This window comes from Caloenas nicobarica, chromosome 1, assembly GCF_036013445.1.
Source record: "Caloenas nicobarica isolate bCalNic1 chromosome 1, bCalNic1.hap1, whole genome shotgun sequence".
Lineage (NCBI taxonomy): Eukaryota > Metazoa > Chordata > Aves > Columbiformes > Columbidae > Caloenas > Caloenas nicobarica.
In genome coordinates, this window is record NC_088245.1 from 14,189,581 (window position 1) to 14,202,331 (window position 12,751).

General features: G+C 38.2%; 1 protein-coding gene across 1 annotated transcript in view; it reads right to left on the reverse strand.

Moving 5' to 3' along the window:
• Positions 1–12,751, reverse strand: part of RELN (reelin) — a 289,052-nt gene that overhangs the window by 132,848 nt on the left and 143,453 nt on the right. The gene's annotated exons all lie outside the window — the stretch shown is intronic.

Below are 12,751 nucleotides of genomic sequence, written 5' to 3' on the forward strand. Positions count from 1 at the left end.
CTTATTAGAGAATAATCCACATAGCAGAATTCATAAGGAAAACAGCAAAAGACTGTTTTTCATATTATTATATAGAAAAAAAAATCAGAACTAAAAATACAGAAAGTGATAGGAAAATGTATAGAGAACTACATGACCCAAGAGCAAATGTGCTTTAGTAATTTAAAGGAATAAAGACATTGTAAAATTCGTTATTTTAAGGATGCCTGAAGAGAATTAAATTAAGAAATCATCCAATATACTCACTAGAGCCTATAATTAATAATAAACATTTGATGCTGATCTGGGAATCTCAGAACACTTTACAAAAATGAACTAATTAAGCCTTATGGCACTCCTGCAAGGTAGGGTAATATATTTACTTTTGATTTATAAAAGGGTGCCTTCTGGGTGTTGTCACAAAAGATGAACTTAACAATTAATAAAGGGGGCGGTCAGCTTCATGAAAGCAGGGATTGAAAAATACAACCTAGAAAACATGATAAACAACCTGAGTGGTAATTAAATACATTAAAAAAATACTATTTCTCCTCAGACACCAGATAATTCATCCATCTTGGAAAATTCAACACCCAGTGAAACAGACAAATCCTAACCTGTGCTCCAAAGATCAAAATTTCTACTTTATAAGCATGTGGAAAAGTGAGATTCGAAGCAGCAGACATCAGCCACCTTCCGCATTTAAGAGAAGCAGCTCTCAGATAGCACCTCTGATGGCATCAGGATACTAGTGAGTACCACAGCTTTGCTCACAGTAGAAGTATGTATTATGTGTGGTATGAGTAGTATGTTATGTTTATGTGTGCCTCAGATATGCTCAGTCACATTGAAAGTTATGTATATACGTATTTTTATATATGTATAGATGTATATATATACCCAGATGTGGAAACTGCTGACCATAAAATAGTACCGTTTTCCAACTCAGAGTGCTTATTTTTGTAATGAAATAAATGGCCTGATTAAAAAGGTGTTAACCACTTGTACAAGAGAACAGCTTACATGTTTTAATGGGAACATATGTCATGAAGAACAGCGCTTGCAGCCCCAGCTCCCCTGAGGCTGTTCACATTCCCAGCTCCTCAGAACCGCTTTTCTGCTCTGAGGTACACATCACATTCCTCTGCAGAGGGAAAACTACCCCAAAATGTGGGATGAAATCCTATTTCTGTAATTTTGCCTGATACATCAACTAGCATCCTGGAAATGACCCACAAAGTTGCTTTCTTGTATCTTTCACTGATGTTAAACTGTGAATAGAGGAACAGATACTTCCGAGCCATTCCAGCTGCATGTGGTATGCTCAGCTGGTCTGACACGTATTCTTGCTGTAATGAGGCACAGAATAATTAATATTGCAAAGGCAGCAGGACTTTGAATTACCAGCCATGTACCCGAAATGACTACAAAGCAACTGTCTGGTTATGTTTTACTGACAAGGCATTTTATTTCCATCATATTAAAACCAAATGATGTCAGGAAAAGCCTTTGCATTTCATATTTGCCCATCTGCTGAGATGGTCTACTTTACTGAGTGACATCTGCTGTCGGTTCCTACTTCTGTGGCATTTAGGAGTTCCAACCCTTAATCACACTCGTTCATTATATTTCAGGGGAATCCAGTTCAAAAATCAGTGAACTTCAGCCAGTTTAACCACTTTGGCTGGCCAGAGGCTGTGAGGAAAAACAGCGACATACTGAGTTTTCTGTTAGACAGAAATTAAAGGAAGATAAACAGTAAAAATAACCAGCAATATAGACTTTATAACGTGTGCCGTTTCAGCTAGTCTTACAATCAACTTTTGGTACAGCGCTCTTCAACAAAGCCGAGTCCAAATATGCTGCTAGAAAAGGGGAGAAGACCATATTTGCTGCCCATACTGCAAATATTATAGGAAATGAGTGTTCTCTGTCAGTACAACAAACATGAAAATGCTGTCTGTTAAATCTGAATGCTCTCGAACTGCGCAACGAAGATCAAAATTATGGCTTAAAAGAAATGGGGCCACTGAAAAAGGGCTTTGCAAGGTAGATGTGGTAATGCACTTGTGTTACTGTAAAGGGAGCAATGGAGACAGAATGAAAAAAGAGGAGACAAGAACAGGGTTTTATTATTATTTTGATAAGCAGAACAGCTTGTATTAAGATTAAAATTAGTTTGGGAAAGTCATAAAGGTAAATGTAAGCAACAGTTACTGGTTGTGACGACAAATATGTTTTGATATTCTTGATTCAAAAATCATAAGATAGCAAGATGATTTACCTTTTAAGTGTCTAATTCTGTAAAAATTGAACTGATAAAAGAAATAAATTCATCCATTTGAAAGAAATCATCAACAAGGTTCAGGAGTTTTTCTTTGCCATTCAAACACTTTTTTTTTTTTTTTGAATATACAAGAAGCACATGGATCTGGAGTTTAGGTCTTTTGTAAAAGCAATATTCATCTTAGCTTAAATTAAGAGTTTCTTCCCAAGAAAATGGAGGAGGGTGAACACACAACTGCACTCCAGGACAGGGTTTACTGAGATGTTATTGAAAACCACTGGCTTTCAATATAATTTTCAATATTACTTTCAATATTACTTAATACTATTAATATTACTCCATATTACTATTATTTCAGTAAACCTAAACTAAGATTATTGAAATAATTTTACAGAAATCTATACTCTGAGTTTCTGAACAAACAAATGATCAAAATTCAAGTAGCAACATGGCAGGAACTGATGGCAAATTCCCGCAGTGATGGGCTGTGTCCTGCATGCTGCTTCCAGCCATCGTCATAAACCACTTGTCAGCCCTGAGCAGAGCAGCAGGGGCACCATGTCCAGCTGTAAATCCTCATACCCCCCTGTCCTCCAAAGAAAAAGTTGTACAAGATGACATAAAACCTTTCGAATGGCATTAGAATAGGCTTGTTTTAAATCAAGAATGCCCAAGTTTTGAATTAGCCATGAAAACGGGTGATAAAACATGCACAATGATTACCATAAAGAAGTCTGCATTAGTGAGTTATTGCATTAGAGAAAAATGCAGGTTTTTTTCTTAAGCCGAGTATGTCACAGCAAAACTGATACCTTGGTGAGATTATGGCTGGCTAAATCTGACTAAAAGTTAAGATTATACTTTCTATATATTTATTTGAGGAAGAGAGGGGAACCAAACCACCCTCCAACCAAGAATAGCCCATTTTTTTAATCTACATGTGTATAGGCAAGCTCGTCCTTGGGTTTCAGGAACAAAGTAATTTTCTCCTTTGAAATTATTTTTCTCCTTCTGATAGGCTTCTAGCCGAAGTTCAGAGACTTCTAAAACTTTTGGAAAAAAGCTAAAGTAGACACAACCTTCATGGATTTAATTTTAAATGACACATTTGAAGATCAGACAGCAAGTTTGTCTGTTATCAAAAACAACGCACAGCTTCCGTTATAAAACTCAGCTATTTTCATATACTGAATATTCTGAAACACTAGTATATTTGGATTGTGCTTTACAAGCTTGGATTTCACCCCAAAGCAAATTTTAATAAAATAAATTTTGCTTAAATTTGAATCCAGACACTGATGCTAATAGGGGAAAGTTTTGACTGGCAGAACATGCGAATGCTAGACAGCTCCTGACTGCTGCTTTGTTAATTCTACCTAAACCAAATAGGAAAGAATACAATAGGGAAATAGAAGTACGTTTCTCGGTTGCTTTGCTACTTGTTTCAGAGGATTAGTAACCCATACCCAGGACCTGACTAGCACTGACCAGCTGCAACATGTCCAGCGGAGATGGTCGTGACTTTTGCCTTTTTCTCTAAGCCTTGTTAAGCTGATTTTGGTTTCCTTCCATGCCATCTAAAGTAACAGTGAATAATTTACATACCTTATTTTTAAAAATGTCATGTAGGTAGAAGTACTAAGAGCATAGTGCTAATATTTCAGGAGAGATGTTATGAAGGTACTTCATGTCAGGTATTTGTATCCAGGTATTCAGTTATTTGTATCCAGGCTGACAATGGCAGGCAAAATTAATTCTCACTACGGCTTTGCCTCCAACTGTGTCAGATTTACAGAAACCCAAGTCATACGGCTGTTGGTCTCTGAGATTTCTCGACAACACTGATTAGAAGCTGGTGTTTTGCTGAGATAAAACTGGGTGCCATCTGCAAGGGAAGCAATATTTTCCTCCTTACAGCCTGTGACGTCCTCTGCCTCTTGACAACCTCTTGATAGTTCCTGCGAGTGCTTCTGTGGATAAGCAGATGAGATATCTAATGCTGGCTGTAAGAAGAATGAGTCTAATGTGGAACTGTGCAACAAAAAAATCACAGAAAAAACTGTAGAAGGGTTTGAATTGTGTCCTCTGGCCTGAAAAACAAAAGGGAGCTGAAAAGAATCGTGTTTATCTAATGCTAGAAGATTGCTTTGATTCATTTTGCTAATGTGATGAATAATGATTAGTGTTTGCTAGGGATTATGATTTGCTGATATCACTTGAATTAAGCCAAACTGGGTAGTATAAATTACCAGTAGTCAAATTTGGCTAGCTTTCGAATAGTTTTTTCCAAATTAATGAACCATACAGTCTGGTATAATGAACACTCCACAGATCCTTTTTTTTTTTGGTGTTCAGACCACAAATAAATATTTTAAGTGTAAAAAATCTTCACATTAAAAACTGCAAGAATTGTTTTCTATTTTGTAATTTTAGTCTATCTTTTCATGGAAATAATTAAGTGTTTTTATTGCTGGCTACTTTTTTCTCCCTTGTGAGTAGAGCATTTTGACTATCTGTGCCCTTTTGTGTGTTCTCATAAACAACTGGAGATAAATACCTGCCAGTAGAAAACAAAAAAGTCAATGGTGTTTGCCTTTGGTAAAAATCAGTTATATTCTATCTTTGGTGAGAATTATGAATTTTGAAATAAAGTCTCACCTATTTATGTTCAGCAGGTTTCAGAGAGCAACTAGCTTTTTGTCCACTGGCAGCTTTAGGTTGTTGTTTCATTTTGGAAATACTAGGTAGTTATATCTAAATAAAAAGAAAGGGTTGGAAATCTTGCTAAAAGCCTCCACCATAAAACTGTAGAAGATGAGAAGAATATTTACTAAATACATTTGACAAAAATGAATCAGAAGGACTTCAGAAATGAAGTCCTCAAATGTAATTGGAGGTCAAACCCCGATGGGCCAGCTGTCCTTGCCCAGAGGGTGGCCCTGGCTGGAGCATGGGGGCAGCACTGGAGCAGATGACATTCCATGGTCCCTTCCCACACGCCTCCTTCCAGGATTCCCAATAACAGCAAACGTACTTTTAAAGAATTAATGCAGCTAATTTCCTTTAGAGGAGAAGTACAGTCTGAGGAAATACTTATCTGGCAAAACTTCCTCTTAGTCTATTTATATTCAGAGATATGATGTGCTTCCTGTGCTCACATAAATTTGCTATCTTCTAATGGAGAAGATCAGATCACAATTCATACTTCTTTTTGTGCTGAGCACATTAAGGACAGAAAAATAAGCCAGGCAGAAAGCTGTATTTCCCTTATGCCAGTTTCCAATGCATTCTGATGTAAAGATGCTCAGCTATTTATAGCATCTCTTTCTGAGATACAGCTGGCAGGTATGTACTTGGGTACTTTGTCTGTTGCCAAACAAATAATTAAATGATGCTTCTAAATTTAACCACATTCTTAAGTGCATTAACATTGTTTAGAGTGCCTTGCTGAAGGCAAAGTCAGTGAACTTGTTAAGACCTAGATGTAATGAACATCCAGTAATTATGGCTACTGAAACAATAATATCATTAACTCCCCAGAAATACTCTTACAGTGGTTCTCGAATGTCTGACCAAGCAGCAAGCCCAGTGCTCAGTAAGAATTTTCTGCTTGTATACCTATATTGCATGCTTTAACATGATTGCCATTAAGTACTTAATATCAGATTATGTGGAGATCCTCTACATGAGAGGTGGTCTTCCATTGAAGCTAGGCAAAATTTAAGTTACACCAACTTAAAGTAGTTCAATAGAACAGTAATGTGTATTGATAAGTAGAAAAGTACATTCTGTTTAACCCTGTTTAGCAGCCCGGGTCAGCTGTGAAGGTCAATAATCAAGAGCATAAGGTGCTCATAATACTGCAGGAAGGTACATGATATTTTATTTAGATCCCTACAGCCACTCCAGAGCCAGTAGAAAACATACATTGGTTCTAAGAACTGCTGTGTAAAAGGAGATATCTTGAATATAAAAATCTGAAAGTACTTTCCTTGCCTGCGTTAGTGGAGTTCCCAGGCACCAAGATAATCTGGGAAATATCTTTTCTCAAGCCAAGTCCTGAGCTAAGTGCTCTTTTCTGAAACCTGTAAAACTGACTATCTGCTTCTAACTTTGTATGTGAGTAAATAATAACTGGTTTGGCGAAAGCCTTTTTCTGCAGTTCCTGATAGGCTATTTTCTATTTTTATCTGCTTTTGCTTTCATGGAAACCCCCTCCCCGCCCCCACTGGGGAGAGACCCAGGAGCGTTTTGCCAGGCTGGGGGCTTCTCTGTTCCCCCCCCCTCCCCGGGGAACTACAGGTGCTTTGTTGTTTGAGTTAATTCAAAAATGGACAATTTTAATCATGCAAAAGTGTTATCCCCATACAATGACATGAGCAGGATTAAGATGAAAGTCAGTCTGTAATCCAGCATTTATTATTTGCAGCAAGCAATTCTGTAATGGCCCGCGTTTGGCCGCAAGGCCATGGCTCAGCCACCTGCCCTGGCTCTGAATCCTGAGGCTCTCTCTGTCTTCTCTGCTTTTCTCCGTATTGTAAATCTGCAACGCTCACATTTTAATTCCTAACAGAGGCAGAGGAGCCCTGGTATGGAAGTAATAAAGACAGTATTTCATTGTAACCTTGGACTAGCCAAAACAACACAAATCATTTTACCCCAAGGCCATTAAAATGTCTTTCAAATAGGGCATTAACTTTAAACCCTGGTTTCAATCTAGGTATTATCTAGGCAGCCCCTCCTGTATAACTCAGCAAAATCAATAAACACCACCTAACATTTCCACATGCTATGTGAAGTGTGCTAGATGATGTTACTTACATGTCTTACTCTTTCACATTAGATGTAATTTATAACCTATGCATCTACACAAAGGACTTCTCTGCCAGGAAGGTGAAACCAGCGGTTTTCATGTCAGGTGATAGCAAATGGCAATTTGTGTGGCAAGTCAAAAACCTTAATATTGTTTTATCAGGGGGAAACTGGGAAACGAAGCAAGCAGAAGAAATGCAGAATGGTGAATGACACCAGTTTTGGCATTGAATTACATCAAATTCTCAACCTTTTCCCACGTATATAGGAAAGAAATTAAGATAAAACAACCCGGGGGGTTCAAGATATATTCGGTGCTCTGTCCTCGCTGCTTAGAAGGGACTGGATCTAAATATGGCAACAATCAAGCTTAATTTCATAATCTCATTTCTTATGGATATTAGTGCTTTAAATTACCTATTGTAAAAACTGGTTTTATGCATTACTTGAGCTCAGTTCATACAGGGTTCTAACACAATTTTTATTAAGCAGTTTTTCAGCAATGAAATCCTTTAGAAACTCATGCTAGCCCAAAAGTGCTCCACATTCGCCTAATGCAAGATAATCTATCTGTCCTGTGGCCACCAGAACTGGCCAGCCTCTTCACTGCTTGTACCACTATCAGCATGGCTGTATGGACATGCCATACCTGCACACCAAACCTGGTGCTTCCTGGAAGGCACTGGAGCAGGAGAAGTTTGGGTGACTGAAGGAAATCATCTGTGCAGGTGACTAAAGCGACAAGGTGGCTGAACATGCCCACAACATTTGACGCCACAATTTTTCCATGAGTTTTTTTTGAGTTCAGCTAACAAGATAGTGAGGGATTTAGAAGATCAAATATTCTTCCACGCTGAATTCAGAAGGGGCTTATTTTTCACTTTGCTATTTCTCTAGAGACATGTGAGTGAATTTTCTTAGCAATTCTGAAGGAAATTACTCATGTCTGTCCAGTTCAGCTGAGGGCAAGTCCAGTGCTACCTCAGAAAATGGTTATTACAGCATTTGTTAGTCATCTGATAGCTTCTGCTAATTGTAAAACTAACTGAACAAAACTGGAAATTAAGAGAAAATGATCAGCAATGGTGCCTCTCAGCCAAAGCTAAGGCAAATTTAACAAAACATGTTTGGATGTGTGAATTTCTATCGAGTAGTCTGAGTCCAAGCAGAGGATAAACGGACGTCATAAAAGCAGTACTGTCAATATAACAGCTGCCACCAGAACTGAATTAAAACATGATAAACATATAAATGATAAGTGTTTTCAGATTGTTGCATGGGGCCAAATGCAGTCATCATTGTTCACGTGGTTGAGTCAAAGTGGAATAGAGATGTTTCTGGCAGGAAGGAGAAGGAATCACCATCCTGCGCAGATGCTCTGCAGAGCCCTCCAGATGCTGCTCAAAGGGACAGCCTGGAGAGAGGCCGTTTCCTCCCCAGAAATACATGGAGGTCAGTGAAGCAGCTGCACTCTTAAAGTAATTAGATAACTTTTGTAACATTATTTTTTGTCCATTGCAGTCTTCTATTTGCTCAGGTTAATAGTGAAGTAAATGTGTTTTCTGAAGCATAGAAGCTTGGCAGCTGAGGACTAAGCCAAAAGGCACATTCAACAATACTGATTATTATTATTAATAAATAAAAATTAGAATAATCTGTATTTTGAATATGCATCAGGGTAAAAGAGAAGTACTTCCATTATCTACTCAATCAATTACATTTTATAATTTAATTCTGCAAGACGTACACTGGTAACGAAAGAAAATTGCCATTATAAAAAAAGAAGGAAAATAACTAAGCCAGGAAAAAAAAAGATCTTTTTACTGAAGGTGATAAACGCTATCTGTGCTTTGTCTTCAACAAGCATCACTGACACCCTTAGCCCACAATTTGCTGAGCAAAACAGCTCTCATGCAGATCACAGCAATCTTGGTAGTTCAGGAAAAGTAATAGAGGCTGCTGGTTAATGATTCACTAACCTGATGTCTCAAGGTGAGGCAGGACATGACATCAAACCCCTTTTGGAATCATTATGTCAAAGATCTGCATCCAAATCAGTGACACTTGCTCATATGGTAAACCAAATGCAATCAATAGTATGTTTTAAACAGTTTTCTCCCTGACAGAGGACTGTGAAATCAGCCAGCATTAAAAATAGACTGTAAATAAACTAAGACAAATTGGAAATTCTTGGTATGTGCACTGCACATGCACCTCACCTTTTAAAAATTGACAGTATAAGTATAAAGTCATTGCAGGTAATACAATTACTCTTCAGCTAAGTACAGCTGGTGGTCTGATGGATTTAAAAAGCTCAAGAAATTTGAAATGAAGATGGGTAATTACTCAACCAGAAAATAAAGTTGCAAAAGTGGAAAGTGTGTTGAATAAGATTGGAGAAATTATTAGATTTGTTACTGGTTTTAGCGATTATACAACAATACTGTAAATGAGATATTCATGCATGCAAAAGAAGAAAGTTTAGCATTTTTTTTTCCCTTTTGGGGAAGATAGAAAATAGAGACAAAGGGGTTACCACTGAAGGAAGACCACCCGAGTAATATCTCTGCACCCAGAATTAGTGAGGTTTTGTCCTTACTGAAAAGTCCAGAATAGCTGAATACCAATAGTAATATTTTTCTTCAATAATATTTTAACTGTATTAAAACCAATAGATACACACGTTTATCCTTGCTATAGGGTTCCATTAGAAAGGTATTAGGGGAGGTTAATGAGCTGCAGGTAGGTATGGCTAGTGATTGTAATAAATTTGTTTTATTCGTATGGAACCCTGTAGGTTTTATCTTTGTTAAATACCCTTGTAATCAACAATAAACTTGGTCATCTGATGGATGTTTAGACAAAATAAGTTGGAAGAATGGAAGGGACAATAGCAACAGATGGCAGAGAAGTGACTGGATGATGTGAAAGACGCTAATATGCTTTAACATTTGGTCAGCCTTGGAATGGTCAGGCAGTTGAACTAGGTGATCATTGTAGGTCCCTTCCAACTGAAATATTCGTTCCATTCCATTCCATTCCATTCCATTCTATTCTATTCTATTCTATCCCAGAAGCTACAAGAAAAAAAGGGCCATTCTTACTCTATGAGTAAGGTCCAAACGCTTCTGGTTCCAGACCAATGTACATATCATAACATGAGTGACACATCTTTTGGATAATACGTACTGGAATTTTCCTGTGAGGACAAACAGAGTCCATCTGGTAAAATCACGAAGCACTCTCCCAGATTAAAGCCTACTACTAAAACCCCAAACTGAAAACTGTGTTTTTAATGAAGACTGATGTGCTAGATGCATGTTTTTCTTCACACCAAGTCTTTTCTCTACCAATAGCAGGGAATAAGCATATGATCCATGCAGCACCTAAGGAATAACCCTATAATAACCCTATAATAACCCTATAATACCTAAGGAATTTCCAGTGTCAAGCCTGTTGGTTGTCCAGGCATTGAAGGTCACCTTTGCTCATGCATCCTGCCCCTTCGAGTCTTTCATGTTAACAGTGAATAATGCTCGCAGAGAGAGGCACCTTCTTCGCCAGCTCAGTAGTACTCTCAGTGCCCACCAGAACTTTAGGGACTGGGTTTTATGATTTTATTTATTGCAGGAAGAGTTATTTTGCATCATCTCGAGTTTCTTATAAGATATTTCATTTTTCACGGTGAATATATACTTCAACATTTTAAGGTATGCCATGGTCTTGCCACTTTAAATCTGAAGTATAAAAACTGGTGTCCTAGGAAATGGGTAGCTGTCACAGACTTTCTGTATATCCTTTTCTGGATGCCAGGAATTCTGGCATGATCACCACTAAGCTAACAGAAAGGTGTTTCAGAAGACTGAATTAAGCATAAAACAAAAGAAAGATTACAGTTAACTTTTCTTGATATAGCTTGGGCATGGACACTGATGGATTTCAAGATTTATCTAACATTTCTTGATTTCTAAATAAGATTTTACATACTTTTAAAATTTCCTTTTTACATTCGCTCTCTGTTAAGTTCACTGCAGTCCTTCATAGGATAATTAAATGATGCTTATATAAACATAGTATATAAATGTAGTATCTCCACTACAAGATCCCAATGAATTAGAAAGCAAATCATCTCTGTCAAAATGTGCTATTTCTGTATATGAGACAGCAGTGTGCAGAACTGATAACAATGAGTTGCTGAGAGATTTCATTCTTGGGAATTCATGCAAATTATTTTTTTTGCTTTAGTAACATATTACATGGCACCTTTTGTATTTAATTTCAAATTCCCTTTTGCATTAAACCAAAGCCAATGCTACACACATGAAATGATAATAACTCAAGTAAAATCAATTAGGGAAAGACTGGTTACGATCAGAAACAGATTGAAAATATTGCAAGTCACCCATGTGCCATAGAAAGGTAGTTTTGGGGGTAACTGAAAGTAAGGATTAATGATTGAACCAAAGCAAAATCTGTCAGATTTGGGAACCCAACTTTTGCAGAATTTATCATGATTTTTTGGAAAGGTGAGTCCAAGTCTTGAGCTTTGTGTTTGACTCAGAGGCACTGTGGAGGAAGGAAGGATGGAAAGAGCCTGCCAACGCTGAATGCCCCACACAGAGCATGCACAGCCCACGTACACCGCAGCCACAGGAGCATATGCTTGAAGAGGACACACAAGGAACAACACATGAGCAGAACCACTTGCACACCTCACACCTTGGCATCATTTCCTTAAAGCCTTTCCTCTTCTCCTTCTGGGATTTCATGGGTCTCTCTTCCTGTGCTTAGGTCAGTTGCTAACCTCAAAGTAAAATGAGTCACCTTCCATCTTAGTGGCCTCCACTAGTGACAGATCATGCTTGTCCCTGGAGAAGTTCAGGGATGTAGCTCAGGGCAAAAGTCTGAGCTTTGGAATGAGAAATAGAGAATAGTTCAGCTAATGAATCAGACTAACACTGTGTGGTAGCTGCATCCAGAGGCTTTTGTGCAATATGCTGCAATCCCACACTGTCAAATTACATGTTCTGGCCTAAGAGCCCAAAGGCATTGCTTTAAATATCTCAATTAACAATCCCACTGAACATTAAGGAAACTGTTAGACTTTGTCTTTCATATGTCAGGGTTTGGTCTTGGAGAACTGTAGCCATGGATGATTAGCACATGCAGAATAACTGAAATTTTCTGCACACTTGGGCAGAGAGTGCATGAATGTAAATGCCACCCCAGCCCTGGACCAAAAGGCAATGCCACCCGCTCCAGGTGGCTCCAAGTGGATGCTGTGTGGCAGACAGGTTGCTCTCACTTGGAAAGGAGACTGCACAGTAATGTTGTCCTGAGTGCCGAGCAGGCCTTACTAATTACCTTTTCACCCTAATTAAGCCTTGATCTTAAGTGTGCCTTTTCAACCCTGTTGCACTTTAAAGGGCAAGACTACCAAAGAGGTGACACATGAGGGAAACGACACAGAATGTCAACTAATGAAAAATTCACTAGGGTGTTGCCCTTTCTGACCACACAGTCCAAAAGGATCTGGGACTTATGGTGAAATCAGGACCATTTTTTGCTTCATTTCCCAGTCCTCATCTGGTTATATACCTGCAAATACGAAATTCCATCTGATGATTAGTGGTGAGAGATATCAAAGGTTATGCACTTTAACGTGGCCAAAGC